Genomic DNA, 16,447 nt, shown 5'->3' with positions numbered 1-16,447 from the left:
TCCCAAAGATAATAAAACACAGAGATAGGAGACATATATGTGAATGAATAGTTGAAGTCAAGTGAAACAGGTCCAATGAAAAATTCATGAGCAAAGCACAGTGAGAGCCGTGAGGAAGGCTACAGAAAGGCAGAGGGGAAGGAGTCGGGAAACATCTCATAGAGTGAGACCTGAGATTTGGTTTAAGGGTGAATAGATCTCCAGGTATATCAAAGAAGACAAGCCTTCTAGTCAAAGGTAAGGGCAGGTGTTAAACCACATCACGTATGCAGGGTACTGCAATTACAGATCTGTAGTACTGGAATCCCAGACAGCAATGAGAAAGCAGTAAGAAATGAGGTTGGAGAAGTGATGCAGCTCCCATCATCAGAAGCATGGAGGACCATCCTGAGACATTGGACTTCAACCTGTGGGTGACTAGAAACCACTGAAGGATGTTTAGAAGAGAAAGATGATATGCCCTGTCTTGCAATTTAGAGCTTAGGCTGGAATCAGGTCAGGACAAAGAATGGATCCTAACGGATGAATATAAAGAGTGTTATCATAGTGGAGTTCCCATTGTGGTTCAGTGGGTTAAGAACCTGACTAGTATCCATGAGGATGTAGGTTTGATCCCTGGCCTCACTCAGTGGGTTAAGGATCCAGCATTGCCATAAGCTGTGGTGTAGGTCACGGATGTGGCTTGGATCCCACGTTGCTGTGGTTATGGTATAGGCCTATGGCTACAGTTCTGATTCGTCCCTTGGCCTGGGAACTTCCAAATGCCACAGATGCAGCCCTAAAAAAGACAAGAAAAAAAAAAGAGTGTTACAATCCAGTTTTGGGATTCATCCCACACAGCATGGGGAGTGGTTGAATCCTTAGCATAATGAGATTGTTTCCAGGGGATGTACAGAGCAGAGGTTAGATGGACATCTCAAGGTCAAATATTTCCATAGATGTGCTTGGTTTGGCTTCTGTGATGCTTTTAAGCATTTCCATCCCTTGCCAACCTTTAAAAGAAGGGGGATATAACAAAGAAAGGAAATCTCAAATTCTGGCTTATTTGAAAAATCAAAAGATCTGGCAACGCTGGGACCACATTCTCACATAGCAACAAATAGCCAGAGTAGATCAGCCACTGCCCATTTAAGAGGGGCATCCAGTCCACCACTCCATCTCTCCATCCAGCTTCACTCACTTACACGGCCTATTTGGTCCCTGAAGTTTGCAGAGAGAGGGCTAGAAAACAACAACCAGGGGCTTGAGGCAGAAGAAGGATGCTCTCTCCAAAGACATCCTCATCCAAATCCCCCACAAGGTTGCTCACCCACTGACCCTAAAATAGGGAGAGTTCTGTGGCTTACCCAAGCGGGCCCAATTTCATCATGAAAATCTTTCAAAGTGCACACAAGAGACAGAAGAGGAGGTCAGAGTGACACAGCATGAGGACTCAGCTCAACACCACTGGCTTTGAAGATGTTGGAAGGGATGAGACCCTAAAAGCGGAAGAGGAAGGAGGGAGGAGAGTCAGGGAAAGAGATGTGACTACGGAAGCCTGGTCAGGACAAAGCAGCAGGAGAAAAACTCCACCAGTCATGCTAGAGAAAAACTCCAGCTTTGAAGATGGAGGGAGGCCAAGAGCTACTAAAAGCTGGAAAAGGCAAAGAGGTGGATCCTCCCCTAAAGTCTCCAGAAAAGAATTCAGCCCTGCTGACACCTTGGTTTTAGCCCAGTGAGAGCCAGGTTGGACTTCTAACCTATAGAGTATTAAACGACAAATATATGTTATTTTTCTTAATTTTTTTTAAGGGTTGCACTCGTGGCATATGGAAGTTCACAGGCTAGGTAGAGGTTGAATTGGAGCTATAGTCACAGGGCTATGCCACAGCCACAGCAACGCTGGACCAGAGCTGCATCTGCAACCTACACCACAGCTCACAGCAATGCCAGATCCTACCCATTGAACGAGGCCAGGGATCAAACCCACATGCTCATGGATACTAGTTGGGTTCATTACCACTGAGCCACAGCAGGAACTCCCAAATGTGTGTTATTTCAACTAACCAAGTTTGAGGTTGTAGCAGCAGTAGAAAACGAACGTGTGGCTGGTAGAAAAGAAGTAGTCAGGGACACAGGCTCAGAAAAACCAAAGGGATAGGAGAAAACAAGAGGGAACGCAGTTAGAGAATCAAGAGACAACCCATTTTTAGGAAGGAGGTACCATCAAATGACACTGAAAAGGCAAGTCCAGGTCTGAAGGCAAAGGGTGAAATGGATCCATGACGTCCAAACCTTGGGGCACATCAGAATCACTGTCAGAAATACTAGTTCCCAGGGTCCACCCTAGGCTACTGTTCTAGACTCTGATATGGAGCCAAGTTTAATTCTGTTTTTTTACCACATTAAATGTACCTCATACTTGTTGACTTAACTCTGATGGCTCCATGTGGCCTTTAACAGAAGAAAACTTATTTGAAATTTAATGGTACGTTTTATTAAAACCGTTTATCTGCATTATTTTTGTCCCTATGTGGATAATAAACTCCTTGCAGGTGGTAGGTGCTTGCCAAATGTTTGCTAAATGGATAAATGAAAAGCATAGAGCCACTGGAGAACTCTGTTGTTTTCCAAAGCTAACAGGATGAACCAAGATCATTTATCTCTTAAGCCTCTATAAAGTAAATAATTCAGGCTATTTGTACACGTTCACTTGTTACATAGATAAAATCATAATATTCTACTGAGATGCCTGGAATTCTCCACTACTTGTTGTGTCAAAAGAACCAAGCAGGATTAATCTTCAGAGGGGCTCCTAGATCAGTTTGATGAGGTACCCCCTTTAATAGCCACATTCTCGAAATGGTCTTTAGTAATGGTACAATAACTCAAAAAAAATGATATCCATCTCTAACCTAACCCTGGAGGGAGCACAGAATTGTCCGTGTTCAATACCTAAAGGGTTGACCTAGAAGACTGGCCTCTGAAAATGATTGAACCATGAGGAAAGGCTGAGCAACAGTGGCCAGCCTCCACTTAGTGTAACTCTGAAGGGCAAAATGTGACATCAATGTGGGCCCAGGACATACCAGATAACAGATGCCTGCCCTATGTTGCCACCCCGGGACAAAATGCAGAGGCCAAGGAGAAAGAGTGTTTTGCTGCTGAGGCTCCAATTCAGGAAAATTCCAATTCAAGAAAATTCTCGATGCTCTGCTAGAGGAAGGCTAGACTTTAGGCAGAACTTCAAGAATAAGGATGAGCCTTGAGCTGAGATCCAGTAGGTGGAGTTTAGGATTCTGAGGGGCTTCCAGCCTCCTAGGGAAGAAGAGGGAGCCATTGCCCATGCAGAGTATTGCGTGGCTGGCAGAGAGTGCTAATTAGGTGCCTTCATGTCAGTGATGAATGTGACACTGTTGAAATAGTTGGGACAGAAGCCAGGTTGCAGGGGGTTAAGATTATGCTTTTGAAAAGCTCAGATGAGATGGGAAAGTAGATCAGGGTGCTAAAAAGAAACACCATAAGGAAGGAAGATTTTTGTTTTGTTATTATAAGCTCATTTCCATTTTTAGGATTACAGAGACTTGATCATATACACCGAGGAAGGGAGAGGCTTAAATCCTAGGAAAGAAAATTATAAAGAAACAAAAATAGGAGTTCCCATTGTGGCTCAGCAGTAACAAAAACAACTAGTATCCATAAGGTTTGATCCCTGACCTTGCTCAGTGGCTTAAGGATCTGGCATTGCCATGAGCTGTGGTGTAGGTCATAGATGTGGCTCAGATCCAGAGTTGCTTCTGCAGTGGCGTAGGCCGGCAGCTACAGCTCAGATTCTACTCATAGCCTGGGAACTTCCATATACTGGGGGTGTGGCCCTAAAAAGGCAAAAAAAAAAAGGGAAAGAAAGAAACAAAGATGGAGGTGAAGTGAAGCGATGATATCAATGCCAGTCACAGGTACAGTTAGTTAATAAATGTTAATCCGCACTTACTATGTGACAGTCGCTGTCCTAAGTACTGGAATGAACAACACAGACACAGACATAGTCTTTTCCCAGGGACATTTATGGTGTACAAGTGTGTGGGTTTTTTTGTTTGTTTGTTTGTTTCGGCGGGGGAGGGGGGGTCCTTTGCCAAAGGCATGCGGAATTTCCTAGGCCATAGATTGAACTTGCGCCACAGCAGTTACAATGCCAGGTCCTTAACCAACTGAGCCACCAGGGAGCTCCCAAGAGTGTATTTTTCCTCAGGCCTCTTTAGCTGGGAACGCCAGTAACCTAACTTGCCTAAGAGAAAAAGAAAACTAAAAGATAATTGCACAAATAATTATTTAATTAAGATTATGAAAACTGCCAAGAAGGAAAAATATTCAACAGGAGATCTAGTCTGAAGGCTCGTGTTCAAATCACCCCTTTTCCATCTGTCTCCCTCCTGTCATCCTCCTCCTCATTGTCCCTTTTCTAAGAATGGTATCTCCTGCATTAACCCCTTCATTGCATCCCAATAGCACAGCCTTGATTCAGACCTCACTATATCTTTGTATCTGTTTTTCTAACAGGTCTCCCTGCTTCTTTTTTTACTGACGCAAGCCCATGCCCTATACCACATCTAGAGCTGTATTTCTAAAATATAACTTCCTGGTGGCTCAGTGGGTTAAGGATCTGGCATTGTAACTGCTGTGGCTCAGGTCGCTACTGTGGCATGGGTTTGACCCTGGCCCTGGAATTTCCGCACGCCTCCTGCATGGCCAAATTAAATAAATAAATTAAATGTGATTTGACCAGCTCCTTCTTGCTTTCACATTAGGGTTTTACCTCTCCTGCCTTGCTCAGCCTCTTTTTTTCACCCTTATCTCCCTTTCCTCTGCTATAGGAACCTCTCACCTCATCCAGGCACAGATTCCCATCTCCACTACTGTTTGCTCTACAAAGTTATATCCATCCATCTCAGCCCAGGAAATGGCTATTCTGAATTCAAGGGTCTCACTGAACATGGGCTTGATGAGAGCCCACCGAGGTTGAGGCACTGAGTGCTGGGCACTGGGCAAGGTCAGAGAGGAGGAAAAATACTGGAAGCCAGAAGTCAGCACATCTCCTGATGACCTTACCAGATTGCAATACCTGTTTCCACAATAGATTATAATAAGTTCCATGAGGGCAGTGACAAGATCTGACTTGTCCACTGCTGTACCACCAGATGTGCCTGGTACAAAGTAACATGGTGCTTAGTACAGAAGGAGAACTCGGGTTTTTAACAAATGAATAAAGGAGTTTGTGTTGTGGCTTGGCAGTAAGGAAACTGACTAGTATCCATGAGGACACTGGTTCAATCCCTGGCCTTGCTCAGTGGGTTAAGGATCCAGCATTGCTGTGAGCTGTGGTGTAGATCACAGACATGGTTTGGATCTCGTGTTGCCGTGGCTGTGGTATATACCAGCAGCCACAGCCGATCTGACCCCTAAGCTGGGAAATTCCATATGCAGCAGGTTTGTCCATAAAAAGAAAAAAAAAAGAATAAATAAAAGGCACAGATACTGCTTTTAAAATTCCCTCCCACTGGAGTTATAAGTGCATGTGTTCAGACCCCTTAAAAGTTTAGAAGTTTCTTAAGGGCAGGCGCTATGACATGTGTGCACTCTTTATAAAGAATCACTTTATTAAATGGTTTCACACCCGGTAAAAAAAAAGAGAGAGAGAAAAAGAGAACTAACTCATGTAACTGAAAAAATCCATGCATGGCTGACTCCAAAGGCTCAACAAAATGTTGTCAAGCATCTGTCTTTCCTTCTCCCTCCACTTAGTTCCACTTTCTCAAGCTGCCTGCACCCATGAGCAAACATGGTGTCCCCATCTCCATCATTATATGGCCCAAAAGGCCAGTAGACTCAGTACAATAAATAAACCACATCTCAATGGCTCATACAAGAGTCTCTAGACCGATTCTGAGTGACTTGGATCTCAATTACAAGCTCACTTCTGCCCTATTTCTATGGCCAGGAAGTTGAAAGTGTTTTGATTGCCTCAAACTGGTCCCATGCTCTCTCTGGAGCAAGAGCTGGGGTGGGGTCAAACTCAACTCAATCACATGGACCAAGAAGGAAAAAGGATGATTCCAAAAAAGCAATTGTGGAGTTCCCATCATGGCTCAGCAGGATGCAGGTTCGATCCCTGGCCTCGTTCAGTGAGTTAAAGATCTGGCATTGCTGTGAGCTGTGGTGTAGGTCGCACACATGGCTCAGATCCTAGATCCTGCATTGCTGTGGCTGTGGTATAGGCTGGCAGCTATAGCTCCAATTGGACCCCTAGCCTGGGAACTTCCATATGCTGCAGGTGTGGCCCTAAAAAGCACACACACACACACACACACACACAAATCAAAAAGGCTATTGGTCTTCTTGGCCAGGAGAAGGGACACAGAAGAGGCAAAAGGAACAGGAGATCACTACAGAAAGACGGCTTCGAATAGAAGGAAAGGCCTCCCGACTCTTCAGACTGGAGGGGAGGAGCGAGTGATTGCTGCCAAGTGGACAGCTTTGAAGATACAGGGTGAGAACAGGAAGGTTGGTGCCTAACACACTGGTTTTCCTGGAAAAGCAGAGACCAGTGCCTGTGCACAGAGGGTGGGAGCAAAGGTAAGTTAGGAGACTTGTGGACAAGGTTTTAGGCTTGGAAGAGCAGCTGAGGGAAACAGGAGAAGAAGCTGGCCTGTGACAAAAGGATCATTAAGGGTTAACTGATTTTGAAAACCATGAATTTGTCATGGCCCTAATCTGCACAGCTACACGATCTTCTCCACAGGCTCAGCCCTGAATAATGATAACTTTGGCCATTTGTAGAGAAAGGCACAGCAAGAAGCCCAATCTTGCTATCCATTCTGGGACAAATATTGGCCATTAGGCTGACCCCCAGGAGCTGTACTTGGACAAGGGAGAGAAGGTAAAAGGACAGTCAGAGGGGCTGGAGGACACTGACTCTAGGTGACACAACCTTCCCATGCCTCAGGAAACCACCCACCAAGAAAAGGAAACTCACTAGGGGGCATGAGGATGCCCAGTGCTTGGACCCTGGCTCCTTGGAGATGAAGAACATGCAGGCTGCTCCTCTGCCTGGTACCAGCCCTGCCCCTAGTACTCTCCTCCACCTCCCTGAACACCAGGCACTTTAATATCTCATTTAGCCCTCTTGTCATATTGATAAGATGGATATTGGCTCAGTGGCTCCAACTGGCTCCATGGAAACGAATCTGACTAGTATTCATGAGGACACAGGTTCCATCCCTGGCCTTGCTCAGTGGGTTAAGGATCCAGAGTTGCTGTAGCTGTGGCATAGAATGGTGGCTGCAGCTCCAATTTGACCCCTAGCCCAGGAACTTCCATATGCTGTGGATATGGCCCTAAAACACACACACACACACACACACACACACACACACACACACACACACACACAAATAAGATGGATATTATGACTCTAATTTTACAGAAGGATATTGAAAGCCAAGATGCTGATTAACTTGCCCAAGGTGAAATAGCTGGCAGTTCTCTCCTAGTACAGCTGGGAGAGGGTCTGGGTGAATGTGTAAGGCCATGCCTTTTCCTGTCCTCCTGTTTTCTGTCACTGGGTGTCCAAGAACACTGCTCGCTACAGTGGGATCCAAAGATTCCTGGAGGTCCTCACACGTATTCTCAGGATCTGTGAGAGAATATATCCTGTCTTTAAAGAGCCTGTACTTTGGAGTTCCCGTCATGGCACAGTGGTTAACGAATCCGACTAGGAACCATGACATTGCGGGTTTGATCCCCAGCCTTGCTCAGTGGGTTAACGAGCCGGTGTTGCCATGAGCTATGGTGTTGGTTGTAGACACGGTGCGGATCCCACATTGCTGTGGCTGTGGCGTAGGCTGGCGGCTACAGCTCCAATTAGACCCCTAGCCTGGCAGCCTCCATATGCTGAGGGAGTGGCCCTAAAGGCAAAAAAAAAAAGACCAAAAAAAAAAGAGCCTGTACTTTGCTTGACCTTCAGAGCCTTTGACCTGGAGGACTGTACTCCCTTGTGGAGAGGTACCACTGAGCCCTGAGTGGGTGTGGGCAGGAGCTTCAGGGACAAGTGCTAAGCTTTCCTGGTGTGGATCTCAAAGGATCCTGGCTGACCAGAGCAGGGCATTTGCCAGGGACATCTTAGAGAGGGATGGCTGTGGCCTCCCAGCAAGCCAGGAGGAGGCATGCAAGCTGAGAAGTCGAAGTGTTAAGGACAATAATGATTACAGCAGCAAAAAAACTTGATTGACCTTAGAAAGGCAAGGTCCAGGGAGCTTGGTACTCAAGGATGACACTCAAGGAAGCCCAGACTGCACTCCAGGTTAAATGTCAACCATCTCCACACTTTTTGCCAGGACGAGGGAGACTTGGAAGAAGGACAGCTTGAAGGTTAGCACTGCACAGAATGTTACAACTCAAAAGACTTACTCCTTCCAAAAGCCCCTCCAAGGAGATGTTATTAAGCTCATGTTATAGTGGAAGAAAACAGAAGTCAGGTCACACAGCAAGACAGTGGGGGAGTGGGGTACAGACATGTTTCCCACCAGCCCCCCTTGCAGCACCTTCCCTAACCCCCCCTCCACAGCAGGCAGTGCCTGAAGAGATTAGCGTGGGGGTCAGCTTCTGTCTCCTCAAGTTATGTAGTTTATATATTTTGTATCAATGTGCCATTTTCTCCTCCTGTAAACAAGCAGTGAATCGACAGGTGTTTTTCAAAGACTAGTCTTCTGTGGAAAGTTGTACAATGGGACAAAGGTCTTCCATGCTTCACATTCAGTTGACAGGAAATTTTCTCTTACTCCTCACCAGGTGAGGCCTCTCCCTTAACGTCAAGTCTGTCATTTGCTTCCATTGCCATGGTGAGCACAGGTAAGGCATATGGATTTTGGCTTTGGTAATAAAAAGGAAGAAAATGGGACTTTGGTAATAAAAAGCACTGTGTGTTAAACAGAGAATGCCTTTGTTTGGTCCTTCCCACCATGCTTTGTTTTCTGGACAACGCCCCTCAGAGCCATTCATACCCGTCTTAAGGCAGAGGCAGTGAACTGGCAACACTTGGGCCAGAGCAACCTGGTTGATGGGATTTAATCTCTGCAGGTTTTTTCACAGTATTTAAAAAAAATATATTTATCTAGGAGTTCCCATTGTAGCTCAGCCATAATGAACCTGATTAGTATCCGTGAGGATGCGGGTTTGATCCCTGGCCTCACTCAGTGGGTTAAGGATATGGCACTGCAGTGTGCTGTGGTGTAGGCCTGCGGCTATAGCTCTATTTGGACCCCTAGCCTGGGAACTTCCATATGCCGCAGGTGCAGCCCTAAAAAAAAAAAAAAATTCTCTAGTAACCACTATTTAACATTTTGTTAAGACCATTTTAAAAAATCAGATTTCTGAGACTTCCTGTTGTGGCTCAGTGGTAAGAAACCCAGCTAGTATCCATGAGGACGTGGGTTCAATCCCTGGCCTTGCTCAGTGGGTTAAGGATTCAGCATTGCTGAGAGCTGTGGTGTAAGTCGGAGACAAGGCTCAGATCCCCATTGCTGTGGCTGTGGTATAGGCCCACAGCTGCAGCTCCAATTCAACCCTTGGCCTGGGAACTTCCATGTGCTGCAGGCGTGGCCCTGAAAAAAACAACAACAACAAAAGCAGATATCTGACCCAACTCAAAAACCAACAAGCTGATTAGAAAAGGAACAAAAGACTTGAGTAGATATTTCTCCAAAGGTTTACAAATGGCCAATAAACACATGAAAAGATGCATGATATCACTAGTCATGAGGGAAATGCAAGTCAAAACCACAGTGAGATACCATCTTACAACCATTAGGATGGATACTACCATTTAGGAAGAAAAGGAAATAACAAGTGTTGATTGAATTAGAGATATTGGGACCCTTATGCATTTCCAGGCAATGTAAAATAGGATAGTTATTGAGGAAAGCAGCACAGCAATTCCTCAAAAAATTTTTAAAATAAAATTATCATCCAGTAACTACAATCCTGGGGATATATTGAAAATAATTGAAAGCAAGGACTCAGGTAATTGTACATCCATGTTTCTAGTGCTTTATCCACAATAGCTAAAAGTGGAAGCAACTCAAATGTCCAATGAATGATGAATGGATTAAAAAAATGCGGTCCATCTATGCAATGAGTATTTAGCCTTTAGAAGGAAGGAAATCTTGACGCATGTTACAACATGGATGAACCTTGAAGACATTATGCTCAGAGAAATAAGCCAGTCACCAAAAGACAAGTAATGATATTATTCCATCCATATGAGTTACCTACAGTAGCAAATGCATAGAGACAGAAAGTGGAATGGTGGTGGCCAGGGGCTGAAGGTGGGAGGAATGAGGATTTACAGTTTAATGGGTATGGGAATGCCTCTGAACTATACACGTAAATGGTTAAAATGGTAACTTTTACATCATGTATATACACGACCACAATAAATAATCATTCTCCAATTTATTCCCTAAAAAAAAAAAATAGAATAAGAATAGGTAGTGATACTGGGCCCTCATTTTCTTGGTCAGCATATTCATGACAATAAAGGAGGCATCTGAACAGGGGTTCACATGAAGCTCACATCCATGCAATAGATCACCATGCCAGCCAAGTAGCCCACAAGCAGTGAAATTTCAAAAGGATTAAGATTAGAAGGACCTATGCAGTAAAGAGGATATAAATAACAAAGTCTGAGGACTCCAGGTGTTATTTCTGGGAACGTGAATTTCTTTTTTGAGGCTCATAAGATTACTTACCTGGCCAGTCACCACTCATTGTCTGGATCACACTGTACTGTCAGCCCTGTATCCATGGGTTCCACCCCACAAATTCAACCAATTGTGGATTAAAATATATTTTTTTTAATTCCAGAAAGTTCCCAAAAGCCAAACTTGAATGGGCCATACTCCAGCCATGATTTACATAGCATTTTCAGTATATTAGTCATTATAAGTAATCTAGAGATGATTTAAAGTATACCAGAGAATGTGTGTGTATGTCATAGGCAAATATGGTATAATTTTATATACAGGACTTATGTATTCTCAGATTTTGGCATTTGCTGGAGGTCCTGGAACCAATCCCCCACAGAGAGACCACTGTATATACACAGGTCTCATCTCAGGCTGGACCCCATCACATTTTCTGAGCAGTAAAGACTTTCCTGTATGTGAGTGATTTTCCTGAGCCTGGCTGACCAGGCAGAAGACCACTTATAGCACTTAGTATGTCTCAGCTTGGACCCAAGTAACCTGGAGATACATAAACTCCTCCAGTCAGAGCAAGAAACTCAGCAACACCATTTTCAGTTCTGCATATAACAATCTTGGAAAATTGCCATGCTGTCCTAACAACAAATAAAAAGCTGAACAGACTGAAACATAAGCAACTCATCTAGGATTCATAAGAGAGAGGAGGACACCAGGCAAACCACTGCCCATAATACTGGCAAGACAGGCAAATACAGGGGGTCACAGCTTACCTGAGCAGAGATTCTTGAGCAGAATTACTATGGGAACCAGTGCCAGGGTAGGTGAAACCGAACTGCAATTAATGAATTAAATGCTCCATGTGGATGAGTCCGAGAGTAAAAACTAATGGGGATCCAGTCTTAGGGGAACCCCCAAACTTTTGTGAGCTTTAGCTCCAGGAACTTGACTAGGTTCTCACACTGAACATCTGAGAATAATCTCAAGGCTTCCAGCAGGGGAGGAGCAAGAGGAACCATCTTGAAATAGCTCAGAGCACAGCTGTCCTTCTTAATAAGGCTTTTCCCTAGGGGAAACTAGTTAACCAGAGCTAACCTGCTGAGGTGTTATCAGAGCCTCGCTGGCCCAGGTGGAGGGAAATACTCAGCTCCAGCCCATTCTTCCCACCTAAGGGGGGGAGAAAAATATGTGTGAGGTTAAAAGTCCAGAGGCATAGGTTCAACCAGAGACTGAGTCCTAAAGAGAGGACTACAGCACTCCCCTGTCTTCCCAAGCTGCACCACCACACCGCCAAAGGCCTACTTACAGAAGATGCTTTACCTGGTATATCATGTCCAGTTACCTAGAAAAAATTACAGGGCATACTAAAAAGACACACACACAAACACAAAACCCACCTTTTTTATGAAGGAACATAAGAAACAGATGCGGCAAAGATATTGGAATTATCAAACCAGGAATTTAAAACAACTATGATCAATATGCTAAGGGATCTAATGGATAAAGCAGACAGCAAAGACAGATGGACAATGTAAACAGAGATGGAAATCCTAAGGAAAAAAAAAAAGAAATGCTAGAGGTCAAACAAACAACAGAAATGGAGGTGCCTTTGATGAGCTTAATAGTAGACTGGATTCAGCTGAGGAAAGTATCTCTGAGCTTGAGGACACAACAGAAACTTCCAAAAGTGAAAAAGAATGAAGCCAAAAAAAAAAAAGAAAAAAGAAAATATCTGAGAAGTGTGGGATAACTAAAAAAGGTGTAAAATATGTGTAATGGGGTTGTCCAAAGGAGAAGCAACTAAGAAAGAAAAGAAATATTTGAAACAATAATGACTAAGAATTCCCCAAGATATCAGATGCCAAACCACAGATCCAGGAAACTCAAGAACACCAAGCAAAATTAAATTTAAAACAAACAAACAAACAAAAAAACAAAACAAGCAAAAAGGAGTTCCTGTTGTGGCTCAGTGGTTAACAAATCCAACTAGAAACCATGAGGTTGTGGGTTCGATCCCTGGCCTTGCTCAGTGGGTTAAGGATCTGGCGTTGTCATGAGCTGTGGTGTAGGTCACAGACGAGGCTCAGATCCCACATTGCTGTGGCTCTGGCATAGGCCAGTGGCTACAGCTCCAATTAGACCCCTAGCCTGGGAACCTCCATATGCCATGGGTGCGGCCCTAGAAAAGACCAAAAAAAAAAAAGGAAAAGGTAAAATAAAACCCTCTGTTTTTCTTATTCTTAACTCATCCAGCAGACGTTTGTTCAAAATAATAAAAGCAAAAATGTATTTGATTATGTATGCTTATGTATATATCTTCCTTTTTTTTTTTTTTTTTTTTTGTCTTTCTGTCTTTTCTTGAGCCACTCCTGCAGCATATGGAGTTTCCCCGGCTAGGGGTCTAATTGGAGCTGTAGCCAACGGCCTATGCCACAGTCACAGCAACTCAGGATCCGAGCCGCATCTGCAAGCTACACCACATCTCACAGCAACGCCAGATCCTTAACCCACTGAGCAAGTCCAGGGATCGAACCCGCAACCTCGAGGTTCCTAGTCGGATTCGTTAACCACTGTGCCATGACGGTAACTCCTGTATATATCTTTTGTGTGTGTGTGTACACACATACATGTACTTATGTATGTTGATATATAAGTAAAATGAACGACAGCAATGACACAAGAAAAGGGAGGGGAAAATTAGGATTTTTTTTTATTATAAGGTACTTATACTACATGGGAATTAATCTTGACCCAGACTTTGGGTCTTTCACAAAAATTAACTTAAAATGCATCATAAATCATTTGGGTCTAAAACACAAAACTATAAGACTCCTAGAGGATAACAGAGGAGAAAATCTAGATGACCTTGGGTAAAATGGGCATTTTCACTACAGTGACTTGGGTTGCTGCTGTGGTACAGGTTCGATCCCTGGCCCAGGAACTTCTACATTCTGCAGGTATGGCCATAAAAATAGAATGAGATTGTTCTCAGTAGACTGTCCACATTCCAGAAAAATCTTGACATCACTCCAAAGGGACACGTTATTACGAAGGGACCCAGAGGAAACTTGCAGAAGGTCCCATCAATGCAGAACTCTATTTCATTGGAAAGAAGATGCTCCAGGCTGACAAAATGGTAGGGAAATAGAAAGGGACTGGCTTACCCTTTCTGTAGTCATGTACAGCACGCCATTAAGAGTGTCACCCTGGCTTCCACCGCAAGATGAGATTCTGTGCATGCTCACTCCCCTGTCAATGATGTTATTCAGGAGAATGGGTCCCTTGCTGAAATCCAAAATTTCTTGGGTGAAAAATATCTCAAAAGTGTTTGGATGAAGCCAGGAGTTACTTGTTCAGTATCCCAAGTGCAGAAAAATGACTTAATTCTTGAGGGAAATGATGGTGAAATTATATCAAATTCAGCTGTTTTGATTCAGCAAGCCACAACATTTAAAAACAAGGTTATCAGAAAATTTCTAGGTGATATCTATGTCTCTGAAGAAACAATTCATCAAGCTGCTGAATAAGTTCTAAGATGTCCAGCTACCCAAGCAAGATACTGGATGATTCCTAAGACCAGTTTGTGATATTTTAAAGATGCAGCAGAAACACTGTAGTGAAAAGAAAAGATATTCCACATCAGAGGAATTTTCATTGTGACTCAGCAGGCTAAGAACCTGACATAGTATGCTTGAAGATGCAGGTTCGATCCCTGGCTCACTCAGTGGCTAAGGATCTTGCCTTGCCATGAGCTGCGGCATAGGTCAAAGATGCAGCTCTGATCTGGTGTTGCCAACGCTGCACCATAGACCTCAGCTGTAGCTCCAATTCAGCCCCTAGCCCGGGAACTTCTATATGCCACAGGTGCGATCATAAAGAGACAAAAAAAAAAAAAAATGTCATCAGGGAAATGCAAATTAAGAGCACAGTGAGATTCCCACTGCACACTCAGTTGATTGGCCAAAATCGATAACACTGACGACAAGTGCTGGTGAGGTTGTAGACAACTGGAATACATTGCTGGTGGGAATGTAAAATGTATAGCCACTTTGGAACATAGTTTGGCAGTTTCTTAAGAAACTAAATATACTTTTAGCACATGATCCAGCAATTGTGTTTCCTGGTTTTTACCCAAAGAAATCAAAAACTTACATACACATGAAAACCTACACATGGAAGTTTATGGCAGCTTTTCTCATAATTACCAAAACTTGAAACAACCAAAATGTTGTTTCAGTGGGTGGATAAGAAAGGCAAGCTGAAGTACATCCAGACAATGGAATATTACTCAACACTGAAAGAAATGAACTATCAAGGCATAAAAAGACAAGGAGGAAACTTAAATACCTATCACTAAGTGAAAGAAACCAATCTGAGAAGGATACAAACTATATGATTCCAACTACATAATGTTTTGAAACAGCAAAACTATGGCTCTGGTGCTTGCCAGGGTTAGTGAAAAGAGAGGGATGCATAGAGGAATGACAGAGGATTTTTAGGGCAATAAAGAACACTGTATGATACCTGTCATGATATATGTCTGAAGCCATAGAATATATAACACCAAGAGTGGAAACCATGGACTTTGATCAGTCAGGATATGTCAATGCAGGTTTACCAGTTGTAACAAATGCACCCCTCTGCTGGGGGATGTTGGTGATAGTCGAGGCTGTGCACATGTGGGGGAAGGAAGGTATCTGGTAAATCTCTGTACCTCCTCAATTTTAGTGTGAACCAAAAACTAAAAAAAAACAAACTTTTTTTTTTGTATTTTCTAGGGCTGCACTTGTGTCATATGGAGGTTCCCAGGCTAGGGGTCTAATAAGAGCTGTAGCTGCCAGCCTATGACAGAGCCACAACACCACCAGATCCGAGCCACGTCTGTGACCTACACCACACCTCATGGCAACGACAGATCCTTAACCCACTGAGTGAGGCCAGGGATCAAACCCCCAACCTCATGGTTCCTAGTTGGATTTGTTAACCACTGAGCCATGACAGGAACTCCTAAAAAAAAAAAGCTTTTAAAGAAAACCAGGAGCTGGCCAAGGCCTCCCTGATACACTGAGGTAGGCCTCATGGGGGCAGGGCCAGCGGCCCACTGGGCAGTGCCCCCAGGGGCATGTTGTGGGGGTGGTTCTGGGCTGAGTAGCAGAGGTCAGTTACCATGACGACGGCATTTGAAACAAGCATCAGATCAAAGAAAAGGAAACAAAACAGACAGAGGATTTGGAAGAAGGAAGAAGAAGGAAGTGCATCAATTGAAACAGAGTTACTGGATTGGAATCATTATTTGTAATTTAGAGTTGCTAAATTTGGGGGGCGAAATAAGAGTTAAACTAGAGTCCAAGTAATGTTCTGAGGCATCTATGGAGGATTCCATTCATATCTAAGAAGCACAGAGCCCCAGCCTGAGTATTCCTGCCACACATGGGCTTAGGGTTGTTCCTCTCCCAAGAGATGGTTATAAGTGTCCCCGTAAAAGGGGAAAATGCAAAACATATCAGAGGCCACCGGAAACACACTTATGGAATTCCAGTTCTCTGGAAACCTCTCAGACAGGGACCATTTTAGTAATGTCATAAAATGATTTCTTCAAAAGGCACAGTTTATAATCATAGAATTAGAAAGACAATCATAGAAAACTTGGAAGGTTGTACAAACAGAAATTTGTTACTAAGGACTTACACAGCTAACATTCACTAATGTCTAAA

General features: G+C 43.7%; 1 pseudogene; it reads left to right on the top strand.

Annotated features, from left to right (window-relative positions):
• Positions 1–1,424: 1,424 nt before the first annotated feature.
• Positions 1,425–14,260, top strand: LOC110261399 (large ribosomal subunit protein uL6 pseudogene; annotated as a pseudogene).
• Positions 14,261–16,447: the final 2,187 nt, after the last annotated feature.

Source organism: Sus scrofa, chromosome 6 (assembly GCF_054392235.1).
Source record: "Sus scrofa isolate SSC_HxYL_T2T_F1_AM1 chromosome 6, Sscrofa_HxYL_maternal_Yorkshire_Landrace_v2.0, whole genome shotgun sequence".
Classification (NCBI taxonomy): Eukaryota; Metazoa; Chordata; class Mammalia; order Artiodactyla; family Suidae; genus Sus; species Sus scrofa.
Note: the sequence above shows the minus strand (reverse complement) of the source record. Positions and strands in the feature narration are given on the sequence as shown.